Raw genomic sequence first — 14,961 nt, 5'->3', positions numbered from 1 at the left:
TAAGGTTATTTGGTTAGTTGTTCCCGTATATCTGGAGAAGGAGATAAAATCAAACATCGTTAGGGAAAATCTGCAAAGTTCCCAAGTCCATTTACGAAACGAGTCCCCATTGAACGCTTGGCGAAGTTCACCCATAACTCAGCTACCACGTTTAATTTCTTTGAGGTCGTATATGTATAGGTACGTAGTCGTATATCTACAGATATATACTTAGGTAAGTAGAGAAACTGATTGACTGACTTATCAGCGTACTGATAGTTCACTCGTTCGTTTCTGCAATTTGCACTGCAGGAGGTAAGTATATGTGAATATGAATCCAGTAGTCGATTCCGAAAAAGATGCATGAACGTTTAATTATCACGTCATCTTCCAATAATCTTCCTTATATGCACACTTATCGCTTTTACCCAGAATATAATAATCATGGTTAGCCGTAAGAAGTTGACTGACGACATCTATAATATAAAAATGAATCATTAAATGTGTTGCTCATCGCAAATCTCGAGAGCAGCTGAACCGATTTCGCTAAAGAATTAGCGAAATCGGTTCAGTTTTTATAATATTCCTTGAAGTACGAGAATGGTTCTTACGGAGAGAAAAATTTTAAAAATTTGAATCGACTGTTAGGCAGAATGAAGTTCGCCAGGGCAGCTAGTTTATTATAATTTATACTTCTCCCTTATCATAACTTTAAATCCAAACATATTTTTATTAAACGAAGTTTAAAGGTTGATTTGCAAAACGTATGCCACCCAATCGCCTGCTCTCCTATCGATCCCATACGAAGTTCCGAGTTACGGTGGAGTTACGCCATTTAATATCTCAGAATACCGAGCCCCTTTCTTTTAGGGTGTGGTGAAACCTTAGCAAGGTGTGTTTGCGAAGTTGTTCAACTTTTGCGCTGTCTATGGATTTACGTATGTCAACAGCAAACATTATTCAGAACGATTATCTTAAGGACATCGCACACTGCTTCAGAATCTGCAGTAGGCGCAAAAGTCTGCGTGGCCGGAAAGGCCGCAAGATTGTCATTTATCAGTACAAGGCTACCTTGGCGCGTGGCGATAATCGGAACTAACGTTGCCGTTACGTGTCTCCTTTGTTCTTGTTTGAATATTCTAAGCCTTTGTTCTCTAACAACGCCCCCCTGTCAATGTCATTCAAGTGACAAGAGAGCCTTGTCGCACTGTACTGAAAAATCGAGTTACAGCGGTAGCAGCATACGCCTTTTTTCCTGTTCGAATTTCGGCCCCGGCAGCAAATTTCTACTGAGATATAAGTTATAACCAACTGCGCAGGAGATGCCTGTAATATTATAGTGCACAAGTATTTACTCAAACACTCTATTCCGTCAATATTAGACTCATCCTTGTCGCTGCTTATGCCTATAGGTTAATCACAGGTATGCTGCTGAAGATGCGTTTCGTCCAGCACTTGCGGCTCTGTTTGAGCTATTTTATGTCCTATTCACCGATTACCTAGCGGAGTTCAGCACTCTACACTTTTCAGAACTCACGGAGGTTGTGAATTTTAGGACGAAGGGGGGACGGGAACTTAATCTTTTTTATAACCAACTAGCTTATGCTCACGACTTCGTCTGCGAGGACTACATAAATTTCAACCCTTAAGGGGTTGAAATTTAAGGGGTTAAAAATCCTTTCTTAGCGGATGCCTACGTCATAATAGCTATCTGCATGCCGAATTTCAGCCCGATCCGTATAGTAGATTGAGCTGTGCGTTGATAGATCATTCAGTCAGTCAGTCACCTTTTCCTTATTTAGATTTAGATACTACCTATGCTCTTTAACACATGCTAGAAGTTGGTATAATGAAAACCAAATATGACGGCGACTCAAGGAACACGCGGGAAGTTTGTATATAAGAAGATACCAAAGTAAATGCAGATGTTGCGCCTTTGCTTCACTCCACTCCGCAGGTGTGCGTTGAGCCTTAGTAGCCAGCCGAAAATTCGTATTATTTTTATCTCAATTCATTTATAGGATTAGCGGTTAAATGAACGTAAAGTAGGGAAGGTAATAAAGGTTTAAGCTCTATAGATATTTTCGCTTGGAGCAAAAAGAGAGTTCGTTGGACGATCCAATGAATAAATTTGCGGTAGCCTTCGCAGAATGGCTTTATCCGGGGACTACTTACTCCCGTTCCTGAATATCTGGTATAATGAGGAGCTAAACGTACACCTTTATGAGCTTTGTGTGAGCAAAAAATAATCATATTCAAATAAATCGTAATGAAATCTTAGGTACAGTACGCGAGATACATCGGCTAAACTAAACATTTTGGCTTTGTAGAGCGTTGTCTCTATTTGTAGCACGCTTTTTATAAATATTTATATTTAAAATTCTATGTGCTCTGTTACCATAAAATAATACCGTAATCTCTTAGTGTATTAAACGTTGAACGTAAATACGAAATTTTATTGAAATCGGTTTATATCAATCGAATAAAACTGGTTTTTCTCCTAATGGTCGTGTAAAATATGCGTATTTTTAGGGAAACTTCGCGATTTTTTTGTATCGAGCCAAATTGTGCCAATCGTGTTTTGGCTCTCGTAATCCACTAAGAATATCTTTAATTTTTATAATAAGTATTAAAAAATAATTAAGCAAATTTGTAATTTTTTAAGTCAAAACTTGATTCTTTAAACATCCGAAATGTGTGTAAACGCCGCTTTTGGGACGCATATCGCCTTAAGGTGACGCAGGACGCTCGACCGAAATTGGCAGCGCACGTGGGTAACATGTTTGCTTTTCACTTGACATTGTACGAGAAAGTTGAGAGGCACGATGATTTTCACCAAAATCAAGCGCGCGAAAAGGGTTCAGGAAAAGTATTTTTGAGAAAAAACTGCTGAATTTATGTTTGCAAAGTAAAATTATTTCAACTAATGAATAAATAAACTACGTCCAATGATAAATTGTTTTAGAATTTTCATATCCCTAATCTTATTTATTTACGCCCAAAGTTGTCATTAATTTAGTGTTAAAATAGGAATCTTTTGAGCCTCGTAACTTTTAAATCTATATTTTTTTCAATGTTTTATTTATCAATAAACCTAGATAATGATGAGATAAATCGATATAAATCATAGTTTTGTGCGTACAATATCGAATATTGTTGTAATTTCCCTCCTACGTTTGTATGAAGAAAGCACCGAACTGAGTCCCCTTAAGAACTACACATGCACTTTTACTTACAACTGCCGGATACCCAATGCCAAAAAAACCATCTTTCTGATGCTAGCTGACTGGAGCAAGGGGGTCCAAGCTCCAAATTCCAAACTCCTACTTACATCAGCTGAGAAGGCTTTTGTCCAGCATATTTCTGAACAGTGAACATATCGATGCCTATACGCGGTATGCCGGAATCTGTTTATGTCGTCAAATCGCTTGACGACATAAACTGGTAAGTAGCCAATGCCAGCTAACTGACCTCCCACCAGACCAGACAGGTGAACTGAACTATACCTATGTAAAAATTATCATAAATTCCCCTATCGCCTTGACCTCTCACTTACAAGGCCACAGCGCTTACCATCACATCATGGAGGTCTTCAATGGTGTCAATAAATCAATAGGTATAGTACGCGACAAGTCGAGATGGCAATCGGGGTATGAGGCGGGGGGACAAACCACATACCCGCACGTCACCCACGCTATCCTGCACCGAAGCTGAGCGGGTGTGCGGGAGTCCCCACCCCGATTGCCATCTCGACCTGTCTTGTACTGTAGGTAGGGATAGTCAGATGACAATATACAATAACCGTTGAGCCTCAATAGCTCAACGGGTATAGGAGTGGACTGAAAACCGAAAGGTTGACGGTTCAAACCCCGCCCGTTGCACTAATGTCGTACCTAATCCTAGCACAAGCTTGACGCTTAGTTGGATTGAAAGGGGAATATTAGTCATTTAATGGCTTTAAAAAAAATAGACCAATAGATGAGGTTTGAACCTACGGACCTTTGAATATGAACGCGCCCTTTTACCATTGAGCAACTGAGACATCATGTGAAGATGTTTATATTATTCCTTCCGTTCTCCTTCTTCGTCATGCGAAGACAACAAAAAAAGTCCAAATACATCGCAGGATGTGTTTTTGCTGTGCCACATGTTATTTCACCGTAATCGTTCAGGTAGTTAATTAGTTTCTTTGTTCATAGTAAGTAATAGGTACCTAAGTATATCAATTATTTTGACTTGATTGTGGGCTAGAACGTTTTTTAAAAAACACGTCCAAAGTTCATCGATTATGTAGGTACATCAAAGAATAGAATAGAATTAGAATAGAATTTATGAATAGTCAGGTAGTTTTAATTTACCAAAAAATAAGTAAACTACGCATTTTAATTTCGAAATTCAGTCTTTACTCTCTTTGTTGGTTTTTCGGTAGAGTCATTAGAAGCAAAAGAAGCCGATGCATGATTTAATCTCGAAGAAGAAGTGTGTTGAATTAGTTAGTTTGTACTTTGTAGTCCAAAAACAAGATAATATTGCAATGTTTCAAAGCCTATAAGCTAGCTTACATTTAGTTTTGTTCAGTTAACTAGAGATACTTAGCTGAAAAACAAAAAGGCGTACGTAGAAACCTGTGAAGTATATTATTTTGATAGGTACGCCTTGCTTAATATTGGTCACAATTCCTCAGTAAATTCCTTAGGTTTTCTTATTCAAGATTATGTTACAATCAGACGCAGTCGTGAACTTATAGTTATAACTATAAGGTATATAAAGAGTCGTCAAAATACAGGAATACGTGCGTCTTGCTCAAAAAATTCTCTGAACTACTTACAGCTTATTCCAAGCGGTTCTATCCGGATGAAACCGGTTCCTTCAGGTACTAACCAGTTTACACCACCTTACACTTGTCCAGAACAATTGTCACACATACACACAAGCACAGAAATCAGTTAATTATGATATACGGAGACGAATAGCCACTGAAATGAGTAGATATGTATTTACCGCGTTAGAAAAACTACGCGCGACGGCTTGGCGTCGATACTATACTGAGCTGCCATGACAGTTTGCCAGGGTTCCTCTACGCATGCGCCTCACGCCTCCTTAAGGTCATTCCTCATTGTTCATCCGCGATTAGGCCAGAAAATTGATCACCCGAATTTGAAGTGAAGAAACCTCTTTAAATCGCGAAATCCAATTTCAAAATGGCCGATTTTAATAAAATGGCGCTCCATTACCGTTTGTTTTGTATCGCGGAGTATTTTTTTAATCAACTTTCGTTTTTCTTTGTTTCCGATGCTTAATTAAATTGTCGGATAATCTATGCATAAACAACGTTAAATGAAAAAGAAACAGCCTAGTCTATATTCTACATTGGTGATTTAATTAATTAATTCCACTATTTGTTTACCTAGGTAATTATATCTTTGAATTCCTATCCGTCACTAAAAATCTATTGGCAATTTGCACAAAGCTTGTCATATTATTCTCTTTACTAGAATGTTGCAGCCCCTGGCAAAGCTAAACTTAGTTGAGTGTCTTCCTCCACCACAGTCAGGTGCTTTTTCTTTCAACTTACACACCATACAATCCTCGGATAATTCTCCACAGTATCGATCTGTATAAAGGAAAGATGGATGGATTGCGTGCAAGAGGATATGCGTGTTTAAGAGGTGGACGAGGCGTTTTTGTAATATAGACCAGCGCTTGGCTGTAATCAGACCGTGGTAAGTGATGATGCAGCATTAGCTATCTGCATGCCAAATTTCGGCCTGATCCGTCAGTCAGTCAGTCAGCCACCTTTTCCTTTTATATATTAAGATTTGTTTGTACACCTTATTATCACAGCCTATTATTATAATACTTAATAATCTTTTGTCTGGTCTTTGATTAAATAGCGTTTCGAGAACGAAAAAAGATCCCAGAAAAGTCTCCTTAATTTTCTTTTAGCTTAAAACACTCGATTTTATGCCCAGGGAGTAGATTAAGGATGTAATACACCATTCAATCTCTAATTGCTTTCGGCACAATAGATTTCGTTCCCCAGGATCGCGATATTTTTCCTGTGCATTATGTCGTCGCCCTTACCCACCCTCGCCGGGCGCACTAAACGCAATATGCCGGACAGATCAAATTGTGCCCTCAATGCAAACCGGACGCCCACAGTAGATACCTGATGGTTATTGTGGCCTGATTCAATGGACAAGTTGTTTTACACTGTTTTTGAGGTTCCATAGCTCAAAAGGAAAAAGCAACCCTTATAAAATACCTACTAGCTGATGCCCGCGACTTCGTCCGCGTGGATTTACATTTATCAAAATCCCGCGGGAACTCTATGATTTTCCGGGATAAAAAGTAGCTTATGTGTTAATCCAGGGTATAAACTATCTGGAGTACCAGCCAGGTAACCTCCCTTTGTGCCCGAGTGTTGCGAGTCCCTTCCGGGGGAAAAGCAGCGCTTAGGCCGGTGTACCCTGGTAACATGGTTAACAATTTCTCTTCATGGGATATTGTTAGCCATGGCTAATTAACCTGGCAGGGAGGGGGTGTTGTCCGCGCGTCGCTCTGAGTGAGTAGAGGGCGCAGTAGACGCACCCATGGGGCATAGCCCCAGGAGCGGAGGGTGTGGCTGTGGTGGGTGGTTGGTGATGAGTGTTTCATCGCCCATCCAAACACTGGCTGCCCCACCGGTCTCTCGCCTTTCAAGTTTGGTGACGGGCGAGGGAGAAGTTGAGGATGGGGAACGTGGAGAGGGAATGGCCCTCCCTTGTGCTCCGTCGTTAGCGGTGGCGTGGAACTTCGTAAAGTTTTTAGTCGGTAGGAATCCGACATAGCCACTGTGCACCCCCGTGATGGTATCCATGATGGATTTACTCACGAGAAAAAAAACCGGCCAAGTGCGAGTCAGGCTCGCGCAATGAGGGTTCCGTACTACAGTCGTATTTTTTCGACATTTTGCACGATAATTCAAAAACTATGATGCATAAAAATAAATAAAAATCTATTTTAGAATGTACAGGTGAAGACCTGTCATATGATACCCCACTTGATATAGTCACTCACTTCGAAAGTTGAAAATACTAATTATTAGTTCATGACCACAATTTAATTTTTTTTGTGTGATCTAACCCTAAATTCACGGTTTTCAGATTTTTCCCCAAATGTCAGCTATAAGAATTACCTACCTGCCTATGATTGACCATGATTCTAGGTCAACGGGAAGTACCCTGTAGGTTTCTTGACAGACAGACAGACAGACAACAAAGTGATCCTATAAGGGTTCCGTTTTTCCTTTTGAGGTACGGAACCCTAAAAAAGGGTATAATTTATCCCCATTCCAAATCCGTTCAGCCGTTTTTGCGTGATTGAGTAACAAACATCCAAACATCCACACTTTCACGTTTATAATATTAGTAGGATTAGGATTAGGATTAACCTACCCCCGAGCTCAAGCCGATTAGGAGGCGGACGCTATCACATCTTACACATTAGGCTAGCATGGTACTTACGGTATTAAAATAGTTCTACAAAGAAAACCCATGGCTTAAGTGATCGATAATAATATCGATCACTTAGAGGAATCAATAGTACGCACTAACTAGTTAGGTAACTGCCTAGATATCCATAGATATAGTCCTAAGTCAACATCTGTATAATATTAAGTCTATTCACTCAACTTTCCCTAAATCAACATAGACGTTAAATTAGTAAGTTGTGTTGAAATACAAATGAAGCTGTGGTAGCCTAGTGGTTAGGACGTCCGCCTTCCAATCGGAGGTCGGGGGTTCGATCCCGGGCACGCACCTCTAAGTTTTCGGAGTTATGTGCGTTTTTAAGTAATTAAAATATTACATGATTTAACGGTGAAGGAAAACATCGTGAGGAAACCGGCATGCCTGAGAGTTCTCCATAATGTTCTCAAAGGTGTGTGAAGTCTGCCAATCCGCACTTGGCCAGAAACCCTTCTACTCTGAGAGAAGACCCGTGCTCTGTAGTGAAATACATCGCACGATAAAGTTAGAATCACACATGTAGCCAGTCTATAGCTAAAGCGGAAACAGTGTAGGTCTGTAGAGAGCTAGATTGCTCAATATTGTACCCTTAATTAAGTTACAACTTAGGTACAAACATCTGACTTGTGCGGGATTGCGCCCCCCTCATACCCCGATTGCCATTTCGACCTATCGCGAACTCTACTACTTAGTCATTTTACTAATTTTATTTAATAGGTAACTATTTCTCTTTGTAAGGAAAATGTGTAAGAAACCGATATGAGAGTCAAAAACTCATGTATTTTCTCACGTATCATAATAAGATAGATTGGACCGATTCGCACAGTGCGTGTTAATGCCACGGGCCCGCAATAAACTATGCGATTGGACACATGAACCCATGACCATTAATCTAACCTTCGATCTCACTGGCGTCAAACAACTTTAACACAGAAATCAGAATATAGGTAGGTTGAATTCTCTATATTCAACCTCAAAAGTGTAGGTACGCATACTTATACAAGTTTTTGACACAATGACGCTACATGACGACAAATATTTTTCCGCAGAAATTAATTTATTATTGTTATAAAATTGAAAAAATTTACGTTTACGGATTGTGACATTTTATTACTAAAGTCCAAGACCCTATTACTCAAATGTAACTCTGAAGTTAGTACAGTAGTTATTAGTAGTGATTAATTATTCGAGATACTTAGTTGAATAAATGACCGAGCAGTGAAGTGCAGTGCATCTAGGCTCCAGAGAGGAGGAATTTCCTGGTAACACACTTTTGTAATTAATTTATTAGTCTCGCGTGTAAGTAATTATGGGATAGCTTTGGAACACAGAGCGCTTAACTTGGAATTTTAGACGGGATACGTTTATGTAGCACTTGCACTACTTAATGCAGTCATTAAAATATTACCTTCACAACACACATTATACAAATTAGCGTTGGTATTTAGGTACTTACCTAAAATTACTAGCAATGGCAAAAGAAAGACATGACTAAGTAATGCAAAAAAAGATACATAATAGTTCTTCAAACGATTTTTAAGGTGTTTATATTATGGGGCCAAGACCCTTTCGGTATTAGTAGTGATTAATTACTCGAGATACTTAGTGGAATAAATGACCGAGCAGTGAAGTGCAGTGCATCCAGGCTCCAGAGAGAGGAGGAATTTCCCGGTAACACACTTTTGTAATTAATGTATTTGTCTCGCGTGCAAGTAATTATGGGATAGCTTTGGAACACAGAGCGTTTAACTTGAAATTTTAGACGGGATACGTTTATGTAGCACTTGCACTACTTAATGCAGTCATTAAAATATTACCTACACACATTATACTAATTAGCGTTGGTAATTAGGTACTTACCTAAAATTACTAGCAATGGCAAAAGAAAGACATGACTAAGTAATGCAAAAAAAGATACATAATAGTTCTTCAAACGATTTTTAAGGTGTTTATATTATGGGGCCAAGGCCCTATATTAGTTTTGATTAATTATTCGAGATACTTAGTTGAATAAATGACCGAGCAGTGAAGTGCAGTGTAGCCAGGCTCCAGAGAGTGGAGGAATTTGCCGGTAACACACTTTTGTAATTAATGTATTAGTCTCGCGTGCAAGTAATTATGGGATAGCTTTGGAACACAGAGTGCTTAACTTGGAATTTTAGACGGGATACGTTTGCGTAGCATTGCACTAATGCAGTCATTAAAAATATAACTATACCTACCACAATTTAGCGTTGGTAATTAGGTACTTACCTAAAATTACTAGTAATGGCCACCAACGATAGGCATGACTAGGTAATGCAAAAGAAAAACCGGCAAATTGCGAGTCGCTGACTCGCGCTTTGCCGGTCGATATTTCAACCCGATTGCACGGGTGATGGCGTGCAATTGGGATAAAATATCGACAAATAAAAACAAAAATTAATCGTAGTATGTACCCGTTATCTACATTGAAATATGTCGTTGAACCACGAAATAACTCAATATCATAAGTCGGAAAGAATATACTACACTAGCGACCCGCCCCGGCTTCGCATGGGTGCAATTATAGATACTAATGTGGTATATCAGAGTGATTCTTCCGACATTTTGATCAAATATCGTCATATTTCAACAAATTAACAGAAACTAATATTAAACTATACCTATAAACCTTCCTCTTGAATCACTCTATCCATTGGTGAAAACCGCATTAAAAGCCGTTGCGTGGTTTAAAAGATCTACGCGTTTATACATACAGACAGCGGGAAGAGACTTTATTTTATACTATTATATAGACTATATAGATATATTGTGTCTACACCGTATTTAACTCCCTACAGAAATTAATTATTAAAATAAACGAATCTATATAGGTATTTGTTTACTTACATCTTAGTTAATTAATCAAACTGAACAAATATTGCTTAGAGGTGTTCATTAGAACAAGAGTTCTGAGTGGAACATGTGTTAGTAATTTATACCTACTTACTGAATAGGTTCTAATATGCAAATTAGCGAGCTGTAAAGTGGGTTAGGAAACAGGAAAATTATCTGATAAACCACTTATGATTCTACAGCGCACGTATAATTTAATAATTTAAGCTTATTTCGTGGTTTAACGACATAATGTAGATAACAGGTACCACGATTAATTTGGCGTTTTCATTTGTCCATATTTCAACCCAATTGCTCGATCGTGGTCACGACGTGGTTTTGTCGGACAGCTCGTGTAGTTCCAGCGAAAAGAACAAGAAAGAGGGTAGTTCGCTACTGCCCTTGACAGCTCAGCTTCATCTCTCGCAGCACCGCAGTCCCGTCGTGACCACGACCCGTGCGAATGGGTTGAAATACCAACAAATAAAAACGCCAAATTAATGGTGGTATGTACCCGTTATATATTTAAAACACGTATAATTTATACCTAATCAGTACCCTTACTATAAATGCGAAAGTGTGTTTGTTTGTTGGTTTATTGGTTTGTTGGTTTGTCCTTCAATCACGTCGCAACGGTGCAACGGATTGACGTGATTTTTTGCATGGGTATAGATAAAGACCTGCAGAGTGACATAGGCTACTTTTTATCCCGGAAAATAAAAGAGTTCCCACGGGATTTTTAAAAAACCTAATTCCATGCAGACAAAGTCGCGGGCATCAGCTAGTATGTAATAATCATGAGTTCGGTTCTTACTAATAAATTACGCTCATTCATTATTGATTACCAGTTACCACATGTTATGTATATGATATTCTCAAATCTCATCATTTAGGTAATCATCTTGTCATTTGGCTGGAAAAAGGAGAGTGTAAAAGACGTTAGCTGTAAAAAAATAAACTCATAATCAGTTACCATTCTACCTGTGAAAGAAGTGTGTGAAACGAGGTTAACTACTTCAGAAAATTCCCTCATAATGTGTTATCACTCTAGTGGAAATGCGAGTTCGACCCATTGACTTGTTCGACCGCGTGGATTTTTTCAAGCCGAGAGAACTCTTTGGTTTTCCGGGATTAGGATTGATTTTTATATTATTAGTAGGTACTTATTTATAAAAGTATCGTTATGGATAATCCTCAGTCTATGAAAGAAAGCGAGCATAAAAGCAACTTTAGCCACTTAACGCCATAGCTTATCGCAGTCATTCTACCACTCATGCAGCGTGAGCCTATGAAGCAAAGCGAGTGGATAATACGATGTTACCTAAATGCATAATGACTGTAGCGCTACGAGTCCTGAGATGTACTAATTATGGGGTAACATTGCATGCAGAATGCAGATGGAAAATATTTAGATATGTATCTATCTACAGTGTGTTACAAAAGTAGATACACGTACATTTTTAGGGTTCCGTACCTCAAAAGGAAAAACGGATCCCTTATAGGATCACTTTGTTGTCTGTCTGTCTGTCCGTCTGTCTGTCAAGAAACCTACAGGGTACATCCCGCTGACCTAGAATCATGAAATTTGGCAGGTAGGTAGATCTTATAGCTGACATTTGGGGAAAAATCTGAAAACCGTGAATTTAGGCTTACATCACATAAAAAAAATTAAATTGTGGTCATGAACTAATAATTAGTATTTTCAACTTTCGAAGTGAGTGACTATATCAAGTGGGGTATCATATGAAAGGTCTTCACCCGTGCATTCTAAAACAGATTTTTATTTATTTTTATGTATCATAGTTTTTGAATTATCCTGCAAAATGTCTAAAAAATACGACTGTAGTAGGTACGGAACCCTCATTGCGCGAGCCTGACTCGCACTTGGCTGGTTTTTAATAATACTTGCGCTTTTTAGGCAGTTGCTTTAACGGTGAAAGAACCTGCATGCCTTCCTTAATGACTCACGCAGTAGTGCGCCGACGGTGGGTTGAAATGATGATGATGACTGTCATTGTAAAAGCGTAGCATTTTATAGTACGCGACAGGTCAAGATGGCAATTGGAGTGGGGACGCCCTGCATAGCCGCACAGTCCCCGCGCTAACCTGGTGCGGGCGAGCGCAAGTGACGTGCGGGCGCCATCTCGACCTGTCGCGTAATATACCTAGGGTCGAAATTGATTAATTTAGTCGAGGCGCGAGCTGTAATGTGACCTTCGTAATTAAATAATGGAATGGAATGGAGCTTAATTAAAAATGAAATTTACTAAGGATTCCCTTCCGCCCCATTATCGTAGCCAGGTGTGAATAAATACGAGAGTCTGGCGTGTTTATTGGTACATTGGTACACTTGCACGAATAAAAATAATTACAGTACCTACTTACGCGGCAGAAAGTAATGTACATCGGCCTTTAGAATGACATTTCGGCTTTGTAGATCGTTAGCTCTGACACTCGTACCTATATGACGTATCGTCGGTCTCAACGAAAGAGACAATGCTCTACAAATCAGCTATCTCCTTCTAAATGGTCCATGTACATTACTTTCTGCCGTGTACTGTAATGGTTTTGTAGGAAGTATTTAAAACTAGAAAATACTAAGTATTATTTGGGGTCAGGAGTGTATTTTTGACCCTGACGTACTTTTGAAGCTTTTTCACTTTGTTGGCTGGCTCTTTCTTTCTTCACATTACTATCAAGTACATTACGCGGTAGAAAATAATTTACAACGACCTTTAGAAAGATATAGCGGATTTGTAGAGCATTGTCTCTGTCGTTGAGACCGACAAAACGTCATATAGATATAAGTGACAGAGACAACGCTCCACAAAGCCGAAATGTCATTCTAAAGGCCGGTGTACATTAATTTCTGTCGCGTACTGTATGCCTGATTTGGGAATTGACTAAAGAGGATATCTAGCCGAGGCAGCAGGCTACGAGGAGTGCAGCTCTACACCGCCCATCGCAGCATACCGCCTAGAGCCTTGGCCCCTTTTGCCCCTAAGGTAAATACGTCCCTGTCTGTAGTATTAAAGTAGAAAACCGGCCAAGTGCGAGTCAGGCTCGCGCAACGAGGGTTCCGTACTACAGTCGTATTTTTTCGACATTTTGCACGACAATTCAAAAACTATGATGCATAAAAATAAATAAAAATCTGTTTTAGAATGCACAGGTGAAGACCTTTCATATGATACCCCACTTGATATAGCTTTATCTTACTTAGAAAATTGAAAATACTAATTATTAGTTCATGAACACAATTTAATTTTTTTTGTGTGATGTAAGCCTAAATTCACGGTTTTCAGATTTTTTCCCCAAATGTCAGCTATAAGATCTCCCTACCTGCCAAATTTCATGATTCTAGGTCAACGGGAAAGTAGCAAAGTACAATGTAGGTTTCTTGACAGACAGACGGACAGACAGAGAGACAACAAAGTGATCCTATAAGGGTTCCGTTTTTCCTTTTGAGGTACGGAACCCTAAAAAAGAAAAACACCGTCCTAAATACCTAGATAGCATACCTAATTCTCAGCTTTTCATTTCGCCGCTGACATTTCCAGATTTTCGCCTCCAGTGTTTGTTAATATTTGTCGAATGTTTCTTTAAGTCACTCTCAATCTGCTTCAAAGCTTGTCCTACATTTTGTTTTTTAGGTCTTATTTCAGGTACGCCTACATTTATTTTTACTTTTTGGAATATCTTTACTTAGCAACGATCTTGATGGAAAATGACTGGCGACCTCTTTTGTTTTCATCCACTACTAGCTGATGCCCGCGACTTCGTCCTCGTGGAATTGGGTTTTTTAAAAAACCCGTGGGAACTCTTTGATTTTCTGGGATAAAAAGTAGCCTATGTCACTCTCCAGGTCTTTATCTATACCCATGCTAAAAATCACGTCAATCCGTTGCACCATTGCGACGTGATTGAAGGACAAACCAACAAACAAACACACTTTCGCATTTATAAGAACGATAGGTACTGATATAGGAAAACGATTGATTGATCCCGATCACACCTGATGGGAAGTTGTGATGTGACCTTTCCAAGAGCGCGCCACCAAACACGGTTCTCCGCCTTCCTCATCCATCCGCTCCCCACCACCTTCTTCAGGTCATCGGTCCAGCGGGCTGGAGGTACCACACTGCGCTTACCGTTACTCGGTCTCCACTCCAGAACACCTCTGTCCCATCGGCCGTCGGTTCTGCGACAGACATGACCTGCCCATTGCCACTTCATTGTAATCCTTTGAGATTATGTCGGTCGCTTTTGTTCTTCTGCGAATTTCCTTGTTCCGGATTTTGTCCCTGAAAGTGAAATTCGGTCATCATCATCATCATCATCAACGTATAGACGTCCACTGCTGGACATAGGTCTCTTGTAGGGACTTCCACACGCTATAGTCTTGCGCCGCCTGAATCCAGCGGCTCCCTGAGTCTCGTCTGATGTCGTCCGTCCACCTAGTGGGGGGTCTTCCAACACTGCGTCTTCCGGTGCGAGGTCGCCATTCCAGCAGCTTGGGACCCCAACGTCTGTCGGTTTTACGAACTATGTGCCCTGCCCATTGCCACTTCAGCTTCGCAACGCATTGAGCTATGTCAGTTACTCTAGTTCTCCTACG

The 14,961-nt window shown here is 39.7% G+C and overlaps 1 protein-coding gene across 1 annotated transcript in view; it reads right to left on the bottom strand.

Moving 5' to 3' along the window:
- LOC117983570 (pikachurin-like) overlaps positions 1-5,039 on the bottom strand; it is a 137,218-nt gene extending 132,179 nt beyond the window's left edge. The window contains exon 1 of the mRNA XM_069499954.1: positions 4,808-5,039. The gene's annotated coding sequence lies outside the window, so the exon portion shown is untranslated. The remainder of the gene's footprint in view (positions 1-4,807) is intronic.
- Positions 5,040-14,961: the final 9,922 nt, after the last annotated feature.

This window comes from Maniola hyperantus, chromosome 7 (genome assembly GCF_902806685.2).
Source record: "Maniola hyperantus chromosome 7, iAphHyp1.2, whole genome shotgun sequence".
NCBI lineage: Eukaryota > Metazoa > Arthropoda > Insecta > Lepidoptera > Nymphalidae > Maniola > Maniola hyperantus.
This window is presented reverse-complemented; position numbering and strand designations above follow the sequence as displayed.